A 21,426-nucleotide genomic window follows, 5' to 3' on the forward strand; every position below is an offset into this window, starting at 1 on the left:
TAGATTGTAGGTAGATATCAACTCATCACTGAGGCCTTACATACTGACATTTGTACCAGAACAAACAAGAAATCTGAAAAATTACTATAGATCAAACCACGATATTTGAATCATGAGTTATCCCACAATTGGGATGCCACAAGGCTTGCTCTTCGTTTTCTTCCACAAGAATTCAAATGCCTTCACGGAGAAGTTTGGATGTATGTCATAGGAAAGCTTCAGGGCTTTTTCACATGAAATTTGGATCTTTTTCATAAAGTTATGCAGCAAAAGATGTTGATCCTTTCCACAAGAAATAATTATAGATATCTCGTTTCCTTTCACATAGAAAAATAGATTTACTCCTTAGATACTTCAATCTACGCATTAAAAATTTCGATCACCTTTCTTCTTAACCGAGTTCTATCCTCACTTCATGGCTGAATTGAATGAATTCTGTCCCTATTTATATGTTTATGCCTATGCACTGTCGTGTCTTTTGGAGGAGGGAGCTAACTTGACATAATGTCATAGATATGGAAGACATATTTTGGAAGCCGACCTGTAATATATTGCAATGAAAATAACGGTTTGGTGCTTGCTTCATTGAATGCTTTCATGGCTTCACCTGAATGCATATGCTCATACAATTGAATTGATAATGGAGCCCTAGGCAGAGGAAATCAATTACAATGAGGTAAGAGTAATGAAGTGTATCCTCCTTTATCTTGTTTTGGGAAGTAATGTTTAATTTCTAGGGAGCTTGATACTCCACAAATATAATTGTTTATGTCACTAATATGCAAGGTATTTTGGTGTTCAAACTTGAGTTTTATTATGCTTGAATGCATTAATAAATCAAAGCCAAATATTCAATTGAAGTATTCAACTTCTTTGGCTATCCTGCGAAGGGTTTGCTTCCTTTACAATGCAACAATTTAGATCATGTAATTCAATGATCCTCCAACCTAGAGGATGTGGTCATTTTGATTTAATCCACAAAACTTATGAATGTTCAGTGAGCACAGATCATATCCAATATTAAAAACTTAGTCAATGATCTAACAAGGACAATACTCAAATGGATACTTTGACATAAATTCCAAATACTATCCAGCAATATCCCGCTTTTCTCATTGATGAGAACACATCTACCATTACTCCCCCTATCTTCATGCTTATTCTCTTTATCTCCCCCTTTGACATCAATGGAAAATGGGACGTTCTGCTAGTTACTCCCCTTGTATGTATTATCTCTTTTTTCTTCCTCTCTATTTTGGAGGCCTTCATAAACATTGTTTTCGTTTGGTGCACTTGTATATTTAGTAGAATAAAATGGACATCTCAACAATGGCATCAACATGTGTGAAAACTATATTGAATTGGATAGTTCAACTTGGCTGTTGTAAAAATGTGCCCATGACATCCATAATGAATCCTAAAAATGGTGTATCATCAGAGATGGCATTATCTTATTTTTCTTGTCTTTCAGTTGCCCTAGTCCTTTTGATAGAATGGTCCTTGATGAGATTGATATACTTGTTATATCAGGCTTAATTCATATTTTACTTGGTTCATGAGACTTCCTTTTTTCCTCCCTTAGAATTCATCATCCTTGAACTCAAAGTGGAATATAGATGTCAATTGAGGAAACTAGAAGCTCTGTCTTCAAACCTTCTTTTTCTATTGTTGAGACTTAGGTACAAAATTTAATCTGTACAAACATATCTTTAGAAGGTTCTTAGTCCACATCATTGGTATCTTTGTCATCTTCTAAAAGCCCTTCTTGTTCATACAAGGCAAACAATTTCTCTGGAGTTTACCAATTTCAATCTTGTTCTCTTTTTTTATATTCATTGAATTCTTCCGTGGCTTCACCTGAATGCATATGCTCATACAATTGAATTGCTCATGGAGCTCTTGGCAGAGGAAATCAATTACGATGAGGTAAGAGTAATGAAGTGTTTCCTCCTTTATCTTGTTCTCGGAAGTAATGCTTAATTTCTAGGGAGCTTGATACTCCAAAAATATAAGTGTTTATGTCACTAACATGAAAGGTTGTGGTGTTCAAACCTAAGTTTTATTGTGGTTGAATGCAGTAATAAATCAAAGCCAAATATTCAATTGAAGTATTCAACTGCTTTGGCTGTCCTGTGAAGGGTTTACTTCCTTTACAATGAAACAGTTTAGATCGTGTAATTCAATGATCCTCTAACCTAGAGGATGTGGTCATTTTGATTTAATCCACAAAACTTATGAATGTTCAGTGAGAACCGATCATATCCAATATTTAAAACTTAGTCACTAATCTAACAATGACAATACTCAAATGGATTCTTTGACATCAATGCCAAATACTATCCAACAATCTTCCCCTTTTCTCATTAATGAGAACACATCTACCATTAATCCCCCCTATCTTCATGCTTCTTCTCTTTATCTCCCCCTTTGACATCAATGGAAAATGGGATGTTCTGTTAGTTACCCCCTGTCTGTATTATCTATTTTTGTTTCCTCTCTGTTTTGGAGGCCTTAACAAACATTGTTGTCATCTGGTGCATTTGTATATTTAGGAAAATCAAATGGACATCTCAAGAATGACATAAACATGTGTGAAAACTATATTGAATTGGATAGTACAACTTGGTTGCTGTAAAAATGTTCCCATAACATCCATAATGAATCCTAAAAATGGAGTATCATCAGAGCTGGCATTATCTTATTTTTCTCGTCTTTCAGCTACCCTTGTCCTTTTGAGAGAATGGTCCTTGCTGAGCTTGATATCTTTGTTATATCATGCTTAATTCATATTTTACTTGGTTCAAGAGGCTTCCTTTTTTCCTCCCTTAGAATTCATCATCCTTGAACTCAAGGTGGAATATAGATGTCACTTGAGGAAACTAGAAGCTTTGTCTTCAAACCTCGTTTTTCTGTTGTTGAGACTTAGGTAAAAAAATTTATTTGTACAAACATATCTTCAGGAGGTTCTCATTTGACATCATTGGTATCTTCGTCATCTTCTAAAAGCCCTTCTTGTTCATATACAAGGAAGACAATTTCTCTGGAGTTTACCAATTTCAATCTTGTTCTCTTTTTTTTTATTCTACCTTGCGGTGTAATTCCACTAATGAGAGACTTGTACGTAATAGTGTTTGGTGTGAATCCTTATCTTTCCAACATTTTGAAGAACTCTAAAAACATCTTTGTTTTGTCATCTCGAATTCCTTGTAATCCAATATTGAATTTTCACCAATGTTGTAATGTCAAGGTTTTTCCTTGTAGGATCTTCGTATGTGTCTTTCGGGTCCAGTACAAGTTTTGAGGAAGTTGCAATGTTGTTTCCAATTGGTAGGGTTTATGATGCATTGAAAGTCTTCATGGATGGAAGACCCTCTTACCAAGTATATATGGATGCAATTGCACCAAATGTTCATTGCTTTCCACGTTTTTCCAGTAATCACACATCATCATCGAAGTTCGTTCTATGAAACGAAGCGTGTCCTATATAGTGCAACCCTGGAGGTGTGTTTTGTTTCTAGAAACACTTTCAGGAAAAGAGAAAGGATTCTGCATATTGTAATCAAATAGCCAAAGGAAAATTACAGTTACTTGAAATAGTTAAATCCTAAACTAACTTTACATGTCAAAGGAGAATGGGGTAAACAAAAGCAAGAAACAAGAATCCCACAAGAACGAACTCTTAATCTACGCCATTAATGACTACATAATCATGGATGATAGCTTATTATTTCTTCTTCTTGCAATACGAGCTACTCTTTAATAGAAAAAAGGGTTCTCAGTTAGATCTTAGCTTTAAAGAACATGATGAGAAAGATCCTAGTTTAAGCTCCAGGTCATCAGATCCCATCTCTCCCCCACACTCCTCATGAATCATCTCGCCTTGCCACGAATTGACTGCAACATTGTTGAAAGTAGACTCGTCTAAGGCATCCATGCCTTCTTAAAATGGAGGTAATAACCTCTCCTCCTCACCTGCCCAGTTATTGCAAGGAGACGAGACTCCACTCTGCCCCAACGTCCATAGACTGTCACCCTCTGTTGCCAGGCTATACTGAAGGTGTGATACTGGTGTCAACAAATTAAAAGTAGCTGAGGAACACCGTGTTGAAGGCAACACCATCATCCAAATACCACCCATCCTACCTCTATGCACTACGTTGGCTTGCATCCCTACACAAACAAGAAAACCAGTCACAAAAGAAGAATAAGCCTAAAGACATAACAAATGCAAGAATACCTGGCAACAAAGGGAAAGGAAGTCTCAGGTTTGAGTAAGTGGTTCTGTCTTCCTCGACTGTCCAACTGGCTTCTGCACACAGGTCCTTAAGAACTGATGCAGGGAAAAACTACCAACAGTCCTCCTTCTGGACCTCCACATCCTCCTCACCCTCTTCCTCCTATAGAAAAAGAGGCCCTACGCAGCCCTCGTCATCCTCGTGCAGAAAAGGCATTCGCCCCCTACCATCCTCTTCAGCGAAGGCATTCGTCCCCGCCGTCCTCTGCAGCAAATAGGCTATTCGCCCTCCTCTCTCCTTTGCAGCAAAGGCATTCACCCTCACCCTCCTCTGTAGAAAATAGGCTATCCGCCCTCCTCTGCAGCAAATAGGTTATCTACGCACACACGAAGGATGGGCTCAGTAGGGTTTAATTAATTTTTTAATTAACTAATTACTTTAACAGTTTTTTAACTTTTTTTTAATTAAATTGATTAAATTGGAACTAATTACTTTAACAATATTTTAACATTTTTTATTTATATTGATTAAATTGGATGACAAGTAATTGTTGAGTCATCTAACAATGGATCTGATGGTTAATGTTAGGACAGAAAATCATTTAGGGGAGTTCATTTCAGAGGGTAACGCCTTACGACGTAATTATAATTTGAAAATATCATATAGCCCTAACCAAATAAATAAATTGATTTGATTTGAATGGGGTGACGTTCGATGTCATGAAACCTCAAACTGATTTACGACGACACGTCCTTACTCCTATTCCTTGTGTTATAAGTAAGAAAGAAGGTATCTTCGTAAAACTTGACAAAAGATTGTTTCCAACCACAATTTTATGGAGTAGTATATAATGTGACTTTTTATATTTATTTGTCATCTGAAAAGTACATTATTTCGGTGTCCCTGGCTGATTAGACATCCATTGGTACAACCTTCCATCTCCCAGAGAAACCTCCAATCATTCCCCATTGGTCCCCTCTCCTCTGTCAACTGCTACCACACATCATGGGCTCACCCTTCCTGCCTTAACTCTCTACCAACCTCTCCCAATTTGAAATCCTAGAACCTGTACCAATTTTTCACCAAAACCTCTGCCCCTGCTTGCAATAACCAAAAACTCTGCTTGTTCATTCACCTACTGCAAAAATGTGCATTCCCCTTCCTACAAAAACATTCACTAGTGTCATCTCGATTGTTCACATCCAGGTACACCCTACCATCAATATCATTTGATGTAATGCTAGCTATGTAAAACTAGTATAAACAAGGATAGTCGAGGTTTACCAATTCAATTCACAAGAAAATTGTGAATGAAATATATTTAGCAAAATCACTTATCACAACCACTAGTTGGCTCATCAAGAAATAGAAAATGAGGGTGCATGAGAATATCTAGATAAATGCTAACTCGCCTCTTCTCCCCACCGCTCAATCCTTGCATATGCCAATTTCCAATCGAAGTTTCTGCACAATCCTCAAGACCCATTTCCATGATGGTCATGTATATAACATGTTTTCCAGTTGATAAAGTTTGACTTATTATCATAAAGGCCTAGTGTTTTCAAAAGTGAGGTTGTTTCTTTGAGAGGATTTTCTTTTTATCGTCATTTTTCTCAAAAAATACACGCCCATAACTTGAAAACAACAAATAATGTTAGAAAATGTAAAGTTAGTGTGCCCATAGAGGTTTCTGAAACCAATTGTAGTAAAAGAAGAGTTTGCTACAATTTTGTCACACGTCAACCCACATAGATCCCCATGATCTACAATGTTTGGAAAAACCTCAATTGATGTTCCAATAAGTTTAAAAATAAAGGATAAATACCAAACACCCTACAAAAAAAGATAAAAGTATTAGAAACTGGGCTATCATGCATGCATTTTTATGTAATTAGAGTAAGTTTATCCTTTAGTCTTTACAACCACTCACAAAATGTTGAACATATCCATGAACTTATTTGAAAATCCCTGCATCAAAATAAACAATATAGCAGTTGCTACTAACAAGATTTTGTGACCTGAGTTCAAATACCCCTCTAATGGTAATATAGGAAATCCACTCTTGAACTTGTGAAAAATACATATATTATGGCATGCATGTAATTATTGTAAAATTAGGGTTTGAAATAGAAAAGGAATGAGAATATATTTTATATGACTATTAGACCCTGTCACAAAGAGGAACTCCTCACTAAGGGTGAAAATTCCAACATCAAAACTTGATATAATATTGCAGATATTTCCAAGCAAGAGTTCGAGAACCAAATGTGATTCAAAAAAAATGATGGCACATAACAAATAGAGTAGAAGACATTCCTAGGAAAAATATTTTAATTTCTCTCTTGTATTGTAATCAATTGGTTAATTTGAGAAACATGCATAATGGAAATATTAGAGCTAAACTATAAAGAGAGTGCAATAATATAAAAACACTCATCTGTGCTAAATATAGCCGCTAAAATTTAACTTAATTGCAAGCACTACAAATAATACAGGTTGTGATTCTACAACGTAGATATTGTAAATCTTCACAAATATTACAATTGAGATATCAAAGGGATCTCACCTTATATAATCCATATGGTAAATATGTTATTTTAAACGTATTAAGATCTAGAATTTGGGGGCTTACCAGATTTGTAAGAGATGCATGCAACCTTTTGAAAGATAGGGCTCATAACCTCAAAGATACTTCTTGTTTTAGACACACTAATAGGATACACATTGCACTTGAATCTAAAACCTTGGGAGAGATCATATTCCCACTTACTCTACATGGAATTTCTCTGAAATATAGGTTCATTAACCATGAACATATTTCTGGTATTCCCAATCAGCTTTCCTAAAAATTTGATTAAAGCCCTTCAAACTTGTCACATGTAAGCTTGGTTGTACTATAACCAAAGCTCGCATTCCATCAAATCCCCACTGTTATTGTGGGTGTCTCCAACTCCAATTTCTAATAGTACTCAACAATCCCTGAACTCACTATAACTATGAAGATTGTGTGGAACTAATTCCTCCATTAATTTGGAAACCCCTCTGAGTACATCATCAACAAAAAGGCTAACCTCTTTCGTTGGAGTTTGTGACATTACACTCAAATATAAAACCATGTGAGAGATCACATTGTTTATATCTCCATGGAATTTTTGTGAAATGTGTGTTCACATATATGAAAAATAAATACAATTCTGGACCTCCCAATCAATTTCCCCAAAAATTTGATTGCAGACAAAATCCCTTCACACTTACCACATGCAGGCTTTGCCATATACCAGCCAATTCTCATATTCCATCAAATCCCCATTATTATTGTGAATTTCTATGCAACTCCCATTTCTGGTAGTGCTTTGTGATGTTTAAACTCACAATATCTTCGGAGTTTGAGTGCACCGAATTCCAGGACCATGCTGAAGGCATCTAGATCCTTTCCCAACCTCCGCTATTTAACATTTACTTATAAATGCAACTATTTATTCTATTTTAAAACTTCAGTTTTTAGATTCATCTTCCTTATGTGTTTCCAGATTTTTTTGCAAACTTTGAGACAACATCGAAAAGAAATCAAAGACTATCATGGGCATTGAGGTGAAAGACCATAAAGAGAAATTCATATTTGTAATAAATATTTAGTTTGGTCAGAAGTATACAAGACGAAAATGGATATTGATCAGGTTACAAAAATTCCTACACAAAGAATTAATGATTTTATTAAATGAGAGGAATCGAATCAAGATGCTCCATGTACCTTCCAACGTTGAAAAAGCAAGCCTCCAAGCTCAAGGCCCAGTGCTGCCTTACAATGGGAACAATAATTATTTTAGAAAAGACTTGTTTAGATGTTGATATTAATAATGCTTTATAATTTGTTATATGTGTTGACATTTAAAATTTTATTTTGTAGTTATACTTTCTCATATGGTCCAGAGGACAAGAGAGAAGAATGGAAAAGTAAAACAACGCATTCAATTTCCAGAAAGAGGGGTTGGCAATGCCATTTTATTATAAAGGTTATGGTTCAAGATCCTCACACTACAATAATAGCATAGAACATGTATGATAATGAAGATGGGAAAGGATAGTCTTGTGATGGAAAACACGACACTTTAGGTGATGGTGGTCCTCAGAGGAAGCCAAGAGTTTCAAGGGACATGATTTCTGATTGAGAAAGTTTCTTTTTTCTTCAAGTGCCAATTGACTCTTGCTATAAAATTCATATTAAGAAATATGTTGACATAGATGCCACAACTTGGGATAGGGATTTTTTCTTACACAGAAAAGACATTGTAAACATCTATAATCATCTAATAAATGAAAATTACCAACTACGTAGAAAAGATGAAATGAATGTGAATCTCTAGTATGAAAAACACCATAATGATTTCTTCTTCTACCATAATCCCAATAGTGGGGAGATCCCTTTTCTAGCTGGAATACAAATAAAATAGATGGTTAAGTTATCCCACAATAGCTTGATAGCCATGGACCAAACATCCAATACAAATAAATATGGGGTGAGTATTTTTCCAATGATTTCTTTAACAAAGTCATTTTGGTTATAATGATTCAATATTATTAATGACTTAAAATTAACTTCATTTTTTTTATCAATTTTACATGCTCGCAGCATTTTATGAACACCAAAGTGGGATTTTAGTTGCATGGGTGGTAATGTCACATAATACATCACAAGATATAGCAGTATGGATGGAGCGCCTCATGCATAGGTGTTTTCAACTTCATCCTGATTGGAAGGTCAATGCCTTTATGGTTGATGATGCATTGGTTGAAATCATTGCTTTGAGGTAACATCAATATTTTATTTGACATTTCAAGTTGCATTCATTCGAAATATTTCTCACTTAAAATGAATTGAATATGGCAGGAGAATCAGCATATGTGAAGCGTCTTTTGTATTTGGCATGTAACAAGGGCATGGCTAAAGAATACAAATCGGTTGGTCAATAGTTCAGAAAAAGAAAAAGAGATGTTCAATGAACTTGGTTATACCATGAAAAATTGTTCTAATGATGAATTAGATAATGAAAACAATGGTTTTTTCACCAAATTTTCAACTGAGGAGAAGTTTTTGGACTATTTCCATAAGAATTGGGTTGTTGGTGACAAGATTCGTAAGTTCACATACTATTTTTTTTAGTTCATATGTTTTTTGTTTCATAAAGGTAAGATATATTTACTAAATGAGGTATTACATTTAGGGATGTGGGTTAAAGGCTGCCGATATTTTCCTCATACAAATTAGGAGACAAATAATGTTGTGGAGTCATACCACGGTTATCTCAAAACAACCTTTCTATGTGATAGCCGAAAGAAATTTTCTCGTAGGATGGATTGGCTATTCTATACTCTCGTAAAAAAATTTGAGCCATGTTATCGATTCAAGCAAATTATGAAAACAAAGGATATTTGAATAACCAAAAGAAAGACAAGAAACTTGAATCATCAATGGAAAACGCTATAAGAATTACAAACAGTGATTGCAAGCCACATCAGAGCATATCTCACACCTATTGGGTGAGCAGTCAAAGTAAACCTAATAAGAAATATCTTATCATATGGAATCACACAAATTTTATCACTTGTGATTGACCATGGTATATTCGTGGCAAATTTTACAAGCATGCCATAAAGATAGATTGGTTGTATTCCCCCTCAATGGATTTAAACCTTTTATTGGATCATACCACACCTAATACATTGAATTAATCTCCTGAGATAAGTATAGAGGCACCAAACGTTCATGCAGATGATAGCACAACTATTATGGTTGATGACAATGTTGAAGAGCTTAAGCTGGCTAGAGAGGATTTGTTTGGCTACCTAGACCGGTTTTAGAATAGTCCTCCTGCTACTTTGAGCAAGATAAAACAATTGATTGATTTGGTTAAAAAATTGGTGGATGGTGCCAATTTTCTTAATATTATGGATTATGACTCCACCCTTGGGTTGGCTGCTTATGAGTTATATTTGAAGAGGAAGAAGAGTTCTCTTAGCCCTAAAATGAAAAATAAAAGAAGAAAAAAAATGGCACCTTGGATATTGATTTGAATGTCCCTGCATCTAAAGATTAACCATTTCAATTTCCACACCTCAACAAGTGAGGTCTTCCTTTCTCCAACAACGCATCCTCTACTATCCCAAGAAATTTCTATAGAGAAATGGATTGCTATGTCTTTGCTCTTAACTGTGTGCATTGGTTGTTCTTGATGTTGTTAATGTAGTGTTTGAATGTTTGGAAGGGTGCACCATCGCAATATTGTGCCTTCACTTGAAGTGCATAGACAAAAGCAGCACACTCTATTTATCACATCAGTCAAGGTGCATTTGATGGGACTCCTAATTGACATAGTTTGTATTATGATGTTTGTATTAATTCACATGATGTTATTTTCTCTGATGGAAATTCCATTGTTATCTTACAGATACAAGAGATTCTTCAATGGATCACCATCCATTCAAACATGATAGGCTCATTAACAACACAAAAATTGGTGATTTGCTCGGTTTGTTCCTATTTCTTTGCTCTTAACTGTGTGCGTTGGTTTTTGTTGATTTTGTTAACGTAGTGTTTCAACATTTGCAGGGGTACACCATCCCAATATTGTTCCTTCACTTGAAGCACATAAACAGAAGAACCATCGCTCTATTTATGACATTATTCAAAGTGCATTTGGTGGGACTCCTAATTAATGTAGTCTATATTCAAATGCCTGTATTAATTCACATGATATTATTTGCTCTGATACAAATTTCATTGTTATCTTATAGATACAATGGCTTCTTCAATGGGTCGCCCTCCATCGGAACATGATTGGTTCATTGACAACATGCAAATTGGTGATTTTTCTGATTTGTTGTTATGTCTTTTCTCTTAACTATGTGCAATGGTTTTTGTTGATGTTGTTAATTTAGTGTTTTAATATTTTCATGCGTGCACCATCCCAATATTGTTCCTTCACTTGAAGCACATAGACACAAGAACCATTTCTCTATTTATCACATCAATGAACATGCATTTGATGGGACTCCCAATTAATGTAGTATGTATTCTGATACTTGTATGAATTCACATGATATTATTTTCTCTAATGGAAGTTGCATTGATATCTTATAGATACAACAACTTCGTCAATGGATCCCCCCCCCCCATCCAAACAATATTAATTCATTAATAACACCCAAATTGGTGATTTTCCATATTTGTTGCTATTTCCTTGCTCTTAACTATATGCATTGGTTGTTGTTAATGTTGTTAATGTAGTGTTTGAATTTTTGCACCGGTTCACCATCCCTATATTGTGCCTTCACTTGAAGCACATAGATAGAAGAAACATAACTCTATTTATGACATCGGTCAATGTGCATTTGATGGGACTCCTAATTGTAGTAAGTATTCTGATGCTTGTATTAATTCACGTGATATCATTTTCTCTAATGGAAATTGCATTGTTATCTTACATATACAACAACTTCTTCAATGGATCGCCCTCCATCCGAACATGATTGGCTCATTGATAACACCCAAATTAGTGATTTCCCATGTTTGTTGCTATTTCTTTGCTCTTAACTCATTGTTTTTTATGTTTCTAATGTAGTATTTGAATGTTTGCGGGGGTGCACGATCCTAATATTTTGCCTTCACTGAAAGCACATAGAAAGACCCATTATCACTCTATTTATGACATCATTCAAGGTGCATTTAATGGGACTCCTAATTGATGTAGTTTGTATTCTGATGCTTGTATTAATTCACATGATATTATTTTCTCTATGGAAATTTCATTGTTATCTTATAGATACAATAACATATTCAATGAATCGCCCTCCATCCGAGAATGATTGGCTCATTAACAACACCTAAATTGGTGATTTTCCATGTTTGTTGCTATGTCTTTTCTCTTCACTGTGTTCACTGGTTGTTGTTGATGTTATTAATGAAGTGTTTAAATTTTTCTAGGGGTACAAAATCCCAATATTGTGCCTTCACTTGAAGCACATAGAGAAAACCACCATCACTCTATTTATCACATCAGTCAAGGTGCATTTATTGGACTCCTAATTGATGTGGTTTGTATTCTGATGCTTGTATTAATTCACATGATATTATTTACTTTGATGGAAATTGCATTGTTATCTTACATATAAAACAACTTCAATGGTTCGCCCTCCATCCGAACATGATTGGCTCATTCACAACACACAAGTTGGTGATTTGTCATGTTTGTTACTATCTCTTTTATCTTAATTGTGTTCATTGGTTGTTGTTGATGTTATTAATGCAGTATTTGAATGTTTACAGGGCTGAATCCCAGTATTGTGACTTCACTTGAAGCACGTAGAAAGAAGCACCAACGCTTTATTTATAACATCAGACAAGGTGCATTTGATGGGACTTATAACTGATGTAGTTTGTATTCTAAAGCCTATATAAATTGACATGATATTATTTTTTCTGATGGAAATTATATTGTTATCTTACATATACAACAACTTCCTGAGTGGACCTACCTCCATACGAACATGATTGGCTCATTGACAACACACAAATTAGTGATTTTCCAGCTTTGTTTCTATGTATTTTCTCTTTGTATTCTCTTAAATTGTGCATTGGTTGTTGTTGATGCTCATAATATGGTGTCTGAATGTTTGCATATTGAACTGCGACACAAAATAAACCGGTAGGGTTGAGGAAAAGACATAATGGTTAGCCAACTTATATGATTCTCAAACAAGTTGTGAGAGAAACTGCAACTTAATCTTCTTTAATCTCCCACATACCAACATTCATGTCATGAATTTAATTACAGTTGATGATGTTAGGTTGTTGAGGATTCTTGGTGTAGTGACCAACTTTCATTATGTATGATTCATAGCCAGAAGGAGTTGGTTGTTAGTGTTTTCTTGGTTTCCCTAGCTAGGGTTAGGAGACCTTGAAATTGTTCCATCTTTTGATAAGTTGCAAGTATGTACATGTACTTCATATTTTATATATAAATAAATTGTTTGAGTGGTCCAATAATCAAGTACTTTCATATTTTATTATGAGCTTGTCTTCCATTTCTTCATTGGGTAATTTTCAACATTTTTTTTTTTTATAATGACAATTTGACATGACAAAAGGATGAAATTATTAGTGATTTACCATATATATGTGCCCAAAAGGATTTAAATTGTTGCAATTGAATTTCACTTGCCTTGTATGATTCATATACACAATATTATTTGAAAACCATTTTTTTCCTATATAAAATGAGAATCCACATACATAATGAAGAGGACAATCACTCAACACTCTTTTCCTTCTACCGTTACTGATGTTACTATTCTCATGTCACACTGTAAAGAATCCTCCTTGAACAAGGCTGAAATTTTGCATCCATTTCTCATGTATCCACTCTAGGAGCCCTTGACAATAGCAATTCACAAGGGTGCATTAGAGATTTAAGTGTCAAATCAAGAGTAAAATCCCATTTTAGGGTCTTACATCTACTCTTACTACACGATATTTCTGCTCCTTTTTGAATGTTGAGTGTTGGGTTCATGGAAAGACGTGGTTGATAAATACAAAGACATCTTTTATTTAGAATATCAATAAATCCATATGAACAAGATTCCAAGAGAAAAATGAAATTACATGCATGTACACTTAACCAATTGAACATGACATAAACATCATTACAAAGTGATTCAGTACAAATAGCAATGTAACATAGCTTTTGCATCCATTTTTTAAGCAATTTTATTAAGAGTAATGCTAGTAAATGTGATGAATGATGTGTGATCCATCGCAAGTATACATAATAAGCGTTTTTGCTTGGATTTAGAGTAGGTTGTCCATTTATTTTATAACATACCATACTGGTTTGTTATAGTATGATCTTCATGTTCTATTCAGTTTGTGAGTGACTATGCATGTACCTTCCCTTTTCTTTTAAATATCTTCATTTTGGATAAAATCTGGTTCAATCATTAATTTACCATGCATGTTCATGAAACCAACTTTTAGATTCATTGATACTATTCAAATTTGTATATCAAATTATTTTGTTCTCAATAATATCTTTTTCTATGTATCACTTGTTTATGTTGAAGTTATTTTTGTGTGTTTCCTTTCTAGTAATTGGTTCATATTAGCACAATAATGTTTTCGCCCTATAATCGGTTCCCTTTTTTGTTATTTATCCACATTCCCATGCTATGTAATACTTGTTTTGTCGATTCATGTTTTTACATGCTTATATTTTGTTCTCCACGTTAGTTTTATTTTATGCTATTTATGCATTTTGGCATTCAAGTTTATTATGATTAATTCCTATTTATGATTACCCATTATTCAATGATAAATAAAATGAGTAATTTTTCTATATTTTATGGGGGTCTCCCATGTCTCCTACTTAGTCATTCCTCAGAATTTAGAGGTTCTCTCTAGTGGTCAAAAACTTGTTCCCAAACTCCACCATTCTCAAATATCATTGATAGGTGACAATAGATGTTCAACATCATCAATGTGAAAGCTTCCATCAATGTCACTATTAGATTCCTCTGATTCATTAAATATTCTCATCGGAATTTGAAGCAACTCATATTATGACTCTGTGCTATTCTTGTTATCTATGTGTTGGTCTCCTCTAGGATGACATGCCATGATGTCATTGGTTCCTTCATAATACTCAAGTGTCTTTTGATAATGAATATGTAAGGCATTGTTGATTGCAACTAGATTCGTTGCTAGAGTGCATGAAACTTCCTCTTAGCTAACAAGAAGCATGATTGCAATAGTTTGAAACCCCTCCTTCAAATCATGAATCTTGAACCTATGAGGAACTCTTGAAAATATCTTGATATTCCATTTAATATTAAGAGCATAGGTTTCCATGTGTAATGGTGTGCTCATATGGCCCCACCTCTATTTAATGTTCGGTCATATCTAGTGTGTGTGTGTAGCGTGTTTGTCTCATGAGTGGAAGGTATCTCTTGGCCCAACATGTTGTCAATTATCTCATAAGTTTGCCCAACCTAGGACAATTAATATTTTCATATTGGATGGCCTCTAAGTTAGTAATTATGACTATGACTAAGTACATGCAATCTACCCACTAGTCATAATCCCACCATTCTCATTCTCTTCCCCTCATTTCTCTTTGATTATTCTCACTGAAATAAATCATTGTATGCAATAAAGACTACAATGCCTCTTTCACCTCAAGCAATTCTTATATAAAAGGGAATTAGCTGACATGTATGGTATATGTAGACGATGAATTTTGTTCTCATATGGTACCTCTATGTAGTGAAGGAGGCTTGGTGATTGTAGATAAACATCTACACATCTCTAGAAACTTTCAAAAAATATGACATCTATGAAATTATTCCAATGCCTTTTAGTGCATTATTCCATATACACAACACAGGTTTTTAAAAAATATGCTTATATAAACCTCCAACTAAATGGAAACTAAGTTCATCATTTGCATGAGATTGGAGGTCTCAACCTCCTCTTTAGCCACTAGAATAAAATAGATTAGAAATTTGAATCTTTACCTTTTCTTTAGACCAAAAACTTCTCTAAGAAAAAGAGGACCCATTGAAGATCTAACAATAATGTTAATAAGCCATCACTTACTAATATTTATCTGCCCATCTGTTGGGTGTGGAACATGATTATTTAGAGGTCTCTGTTTCAGCCGAATGTATACCCCAGGTTGTTTGTACATCCCTCCACACGGGGGGGTGTAGGGGGGACTTGTTCCCCCCACGGGGGTTTGGGGGGCCAACCCCCCCGACTGGGGGTTCCGAGGGCCAGTCGTCCCCCGGCTGGGGTTTCGGTGGCAGTGCTCCCGAAGCTAAAAACAGATGTAAAATTGCCTTGTAAAAGTATAGTAATTTCTAGTCAATCTGGGTCATTCATTAGGTAGATGATCTGACGGTAGAACTTATGTTTAATTTTGGGTTTTTTGCCCTAGAAGGAAACCCCTCTCTTTGTATGAGGGCATTGTATTGAGGCTTTGTAATAGATGTGTATTCTCCAAGTGAGAAACAAAGAGGTGAGACTGTGAGAGAAAACAGAGGATATTACAGTGGATCTACTGTAGGTTGTGTCTCTTCATTTTGCTAGATAATAGAAAGGAAGGACTATCTATTCGGGGTGGACGTAGCCCAAACTGGGTGAACCATGTATATCCGTGTCTCTCTGGTTTTATGCATTTTCCGTGTTTATATTTATGCAATATTCTATGTGTTCCATTGCTCTGTAATTTATAATTTTCTAACACCATCCATATCAATAAAGAAGGTTACTTTTATCCCTCATCCAAGGTAGCCTCATTTCCTCCATTTACAAGAATGTTCAATTTGGTTTTATCATCCATTATGTTTTCTCTTTTTACATTAGGTATGCAGTCTACTAGTCAGACCAATGGAATCTTGTTATGGAGTAAATTTGGAAACTAGGGTATAGTCAAAAAATTCTCCCTTTTCTTGTGGTGGGCTATAGAAAGGATACTTGATATTTTCAATCTCAAACTACCTTCAGTGTACATTACACATTAGAAACAAAGACCCATTTTTAGTTGAACAAAAGCATCGTGGATAATAAATCCTAGAATCTTATTAATGTTAAAGTTTATGAGAACCTTAGAATTAAGAAAGGTGATGACCCAATTAGGTTGTTACAAAATTGAGTTACACTGAAACATTCAATGTGAGAGCTTACCTTTCTAGTTAAAAATTGATGACGAATGGTGGGAACTACATTGCATCAGTGTGACATGTAACTAGAGCAATGTGCCATGCCATAATCCTTTCCATTATTTCATATGTTCTTCCAAAAGGGAGTTCTTTGTTGGTTGTCATTGGAAAGAAAAACACGATTTGTAGCAATTTGTGAATAGAGTATTTCATCATGTGAATCTCTGAGTGGTGGCTGATATGGATTTTGTTGGTTAATAAGGTGGTCTAAATTCTAGTTTCAATAGTTTATGAAGATATATAGTATGTGTTAATGGAGTTAATTTGTTACTACATAAAATATATATCATGTGTGTTATGGAGTTACCATCTTTGCTGCTACAAGAAAAATGGTACTTTATATTTACTTAAATTTCCTCTTTTACTAATGAGGAGTTTGTTGTAGTTCCATAACTGTTAAGCATGTTTGTAAAGATTTTTAAATCATATTTCCTTAAAATAATGTCAAATCATGGTAAAATAGTTTTTGCTAATATGAAACTCATTGTATATTTCACAAGTGGGCAGAATGTTATCCCATCCAAAATTGGGGCTGGTAGATACCGAGTCCCAGTCTAGATGAAAAAGGAAAAGAAAAAAAATGTGCCAACTAGAAACCACTACCACCACAAATGCAAGCAATTAAAACATGACGTTTGTTGTTTGCAACCTCAAATCTACTTAACATAAAACATATTCACAAGGAATATAAACTAAATTTGAAGAGAAAACTACTTCCCAAAACCATTCATCTGAGTGGATAATTATATAATTTGTCACCTCATCTAATACTTTCTCAGTGGAATAAAGAGCCATACATTTGGTAAAATCATCTTAGGGACAAATGTTGATTTGGTTATACATAGGAAAAAATTATTGTTTTGTTGTCAAAGTCATGTGATGACATATTCAACAAGATGATTCAGAGTGGAACATCTCTTGAAAGTTTGTACAGGTTTTAGCTTAAACTTAAATTTAGCTAAATGTGTTGCATTCTTTCCTTATAAATTGTTTGCTAATTCTAGTAGCATGTATGTTGCACGAGATTGAAATTGTTTTGACTGCACATCCAACACAAATAAACAAATGGGAATTTCAATACAAGCACCTAAGAATTGCAGTAAGCTCTACTGACTTGAATTTAAACCTCCACCCATTCCTTTGTAATTGATTTTGAAATCAATGAAATTTTCCACAATGATATTTACAAGCACATTGAGTGTAAGTAACCTCAAACATTCAAATATTATATCAAAAACCATGTAAATATTACATTTGTTCATATACATGTAATGTCACACATTTTTCCATAAACTTGTCACCTATACAAAATGCCCCAACCATTGCAGATTGGGGAAAAATAGCATATCGATGAGTTATTCTTTAGTTAAAGAACCATGCCATGGTAGCCCCAAGGAAAATGATAACAAGAACACATTCACATATTGGGGACATATGTTGACATTGATAAGTGACTTTTGTTGCAGTATATGGTGATCTCATGTCGTTTGTGACACCTCCATCTACAGTTGACATTCTTATGGACAATATATGAGTGGACAACATATGAGTGTCTACATGGTAATGTATGTTAAAATATTGAAACTAATAAATCTACATTATTTCTTCCTTGTAAAGTAGTTTTAAATTATCTTTTTGAACTTCATAGATGCCATTGATGTGATTGCATATGAGCTGTGAATTTGTGAAAACTATAATATCATTGACAACATAATTTTCCACCTCATTTAACCCCTCAACATGGGAAATATAGTAGTCTTTGTTATTCGTTGTCCTCAAGTACACTTCTATATTTCTATGGAGCACATTATTTCTTTTTGCATTATGAAGCACATATTTCATAGTGGCTTGAACGAGATTGGGACGATAAGACACGTTGAATCACAATGTCAACTTTTGCACCATTCTCTATGCTCAAATGACCTAGAAACCAAAATAATAATAAATTCATATCAAACAAGTAGGATTTATCTGGCTTATACATTCAAACATTCAAACAAAAGAAAGGGGTTGGTGAAGTCACTATAAAACAAACAATGAACCAAACTAGAATAAGCACATAATTTATATGGCCACATTGGATCATTACTACAATATTTAACTTTGTGGGCATTATTTTGCTACCCTAAACCCATCCTTGAAAGAGTTGTTCGACTTTTGCAAGCTAACATTGATAGCCTTGTTAACATTTTTAAGAATTTAAAAGGGAACGTAAACAACCAACCTAGGCAAAAGATGCTCATAAATCTTATAAGAAGATCATAAATCTCATAATTATAATCATAAGTAAATTTATCTTATCCTAATCCAAAGCCTAAGATTAAGCCTACTTAGAGTTGTCCAACAGACAAGTTAACTGTGCATTCCTCCAATTAGTGTCCTAATAATTAGTATATGACTATAGGAAAATGCAATCTTATCTTCTTTGATGATGGAATACCTTTTAAGCTAGAGCATCTCCTATAAGCTTCAGATGAAATGCTAGGAAAGGGTAACTTTGGAAGCACTTATAAGGCTATTATGAAAGATGGATATGTTGTTGCTGTCAAAATATTGAAATATTTATATGGTATTGGAAGGAAGGAGTTTGATCAACATGTGGAGCTCATGGGAAGTTTGAGGCATCAAAATGTGGTTAATCTAAGGGCTTATTATTTTCTTGGATATGAAAATCTATTGGTATATGATTATATGCCAAATGAAAAGATAATAGGAGTAATTTCATCTCATTTGTCTTAAAGAGAATATTGTTGGCTTAAATATTCTACAAAAAGAAAAACTATATGGAAATGAAAATCATGCTACAACTTGCATCAATGCATGTTAAAAAACCATAAGTCCATTGAGAATTACATGTTAAAAAACTATAACTCATGACACTATCTAAAGAAATAAACTAGAAGCCTCATTGTGTGTTTCTTATATAGGAATTGAAGCTCAGTCCAGATTTTTTGCTGTCATTTTGTAATGTAGATTATGCTTCAACAAATTATGATCTTTATGAGAGAATTCTACTACATATTGTTCAAGCCCCTAAACAAAAAGGTGTTGAGACAAATTAAGCATGTTCCTTGGTCCTGTTGCTTCAAGTGCCTCATTTCTCTTTGATTCATAGGTTGAAATATGAAATTCTTGAACTGAAAAGACATCATTTTAGGCCCTCGATATATTCTCATAGAGCCACAAGACTGCCAAAAACAACAGGTTTTATATGGCTATTGTACACTGGTGAACACTATGAATTTGACTTAAACATGTCTATCAAGCAAAGGGAAAATCTTTAGAATGGTAGAAAAAATACAAGGTCAACCCTACGAAACATCAGATCAACCGTATGAACATCAAGTTGGAAATATATCAAACCTACAAACATCATATTGGAAACAAATCAACCCTGTGAACATCAGATTGGAATATGCCACTTCTACCATATATTTTACAGAGGTGATCTTTGTAATTTTGAGACTGAGCCAGATGCTAGAGAAGAAACAAAACTATACCAGAAGTGAAATACACCACGATGGATTCATATTTAAAACACTACCTATAATCTCAATGAAGTTTTTAGTAAGAGAACATGTGGAAACTCAGACATATTCAATCAAATTTAAAGACTAGGTAAAAATTATTCTTGGTTTGCCTATTTTATATCACACATTAATTTTATTCTAGTCTTGCTAGAATCATTTGGAATGGAAATGAAAGGTAAACCATTTCGGCTTGCTTGTAGATTGGTACTGCAGAAGAAGAAGCATCAATCTGAGCAGAGGGGGCTAGGTTAATTGGAATGTTTCGTTCCTTAATCATTCATATAATTGTTTGAAAGTCATGATTCTAGTGCTTGATTATGTTATGTCTCGAAATTTGCAATTTGCAATTGCTAAATTTGAACTCATTGTCATCCATATTTTTTCACATGATCTTATTCTTTCTATGATGATTAACTTATTTAGGGAGGTTGCCCAAGAATAGTTTTCAGAAAGTAGAAATCCTCATCAATGGTAGAAGGCAGACACTTTTGTATGGAACTACCATAAGTATATCCTATTTTTAGCCATTGGGATTATTATGTGTGATTGCATGTCTATGGTTTCCGTATATCGAGTCATGGTTATTGATGATGCATTAATATTGAAATGAATATATTCTCTGTACAACCTTATGTTACTCAATAATATATCCTCATCAGTAACCTAATGGTTCAAGAGCCACTCCAATATTTTTCCCATATCAGGTTTCTAGACAAAATTCCTTGAGAGGAGAAGATGGCCATTGTTGAGATGTCATGGGGAAAATAGAAGCGGGGAAGGAAAGCTAACGGGAAATCAATTTTGAGATATGATGGGGAAAAAGTTCAAGGCTTTGTTTTCTATGATGGGTATATCAAGCTATATACAGTTGTTTGGCCATTGGGAATAAT

This window comes from Pinus tabuliformis, chromosome 9 (assembly GCF_031772625.1).
Source record: "Pinus tabuliformis cultivar Carrire ecotype Pingquan chromosome 9, CPIR1, whole genome shotgun sequence".
Classification (NCBI taxonomy): Eukaryota; Viridiplantae; Streptophyta; class Pinopsida; order Pinales; family Pinaceae; genus Pinus; species Pinus tabuliformis.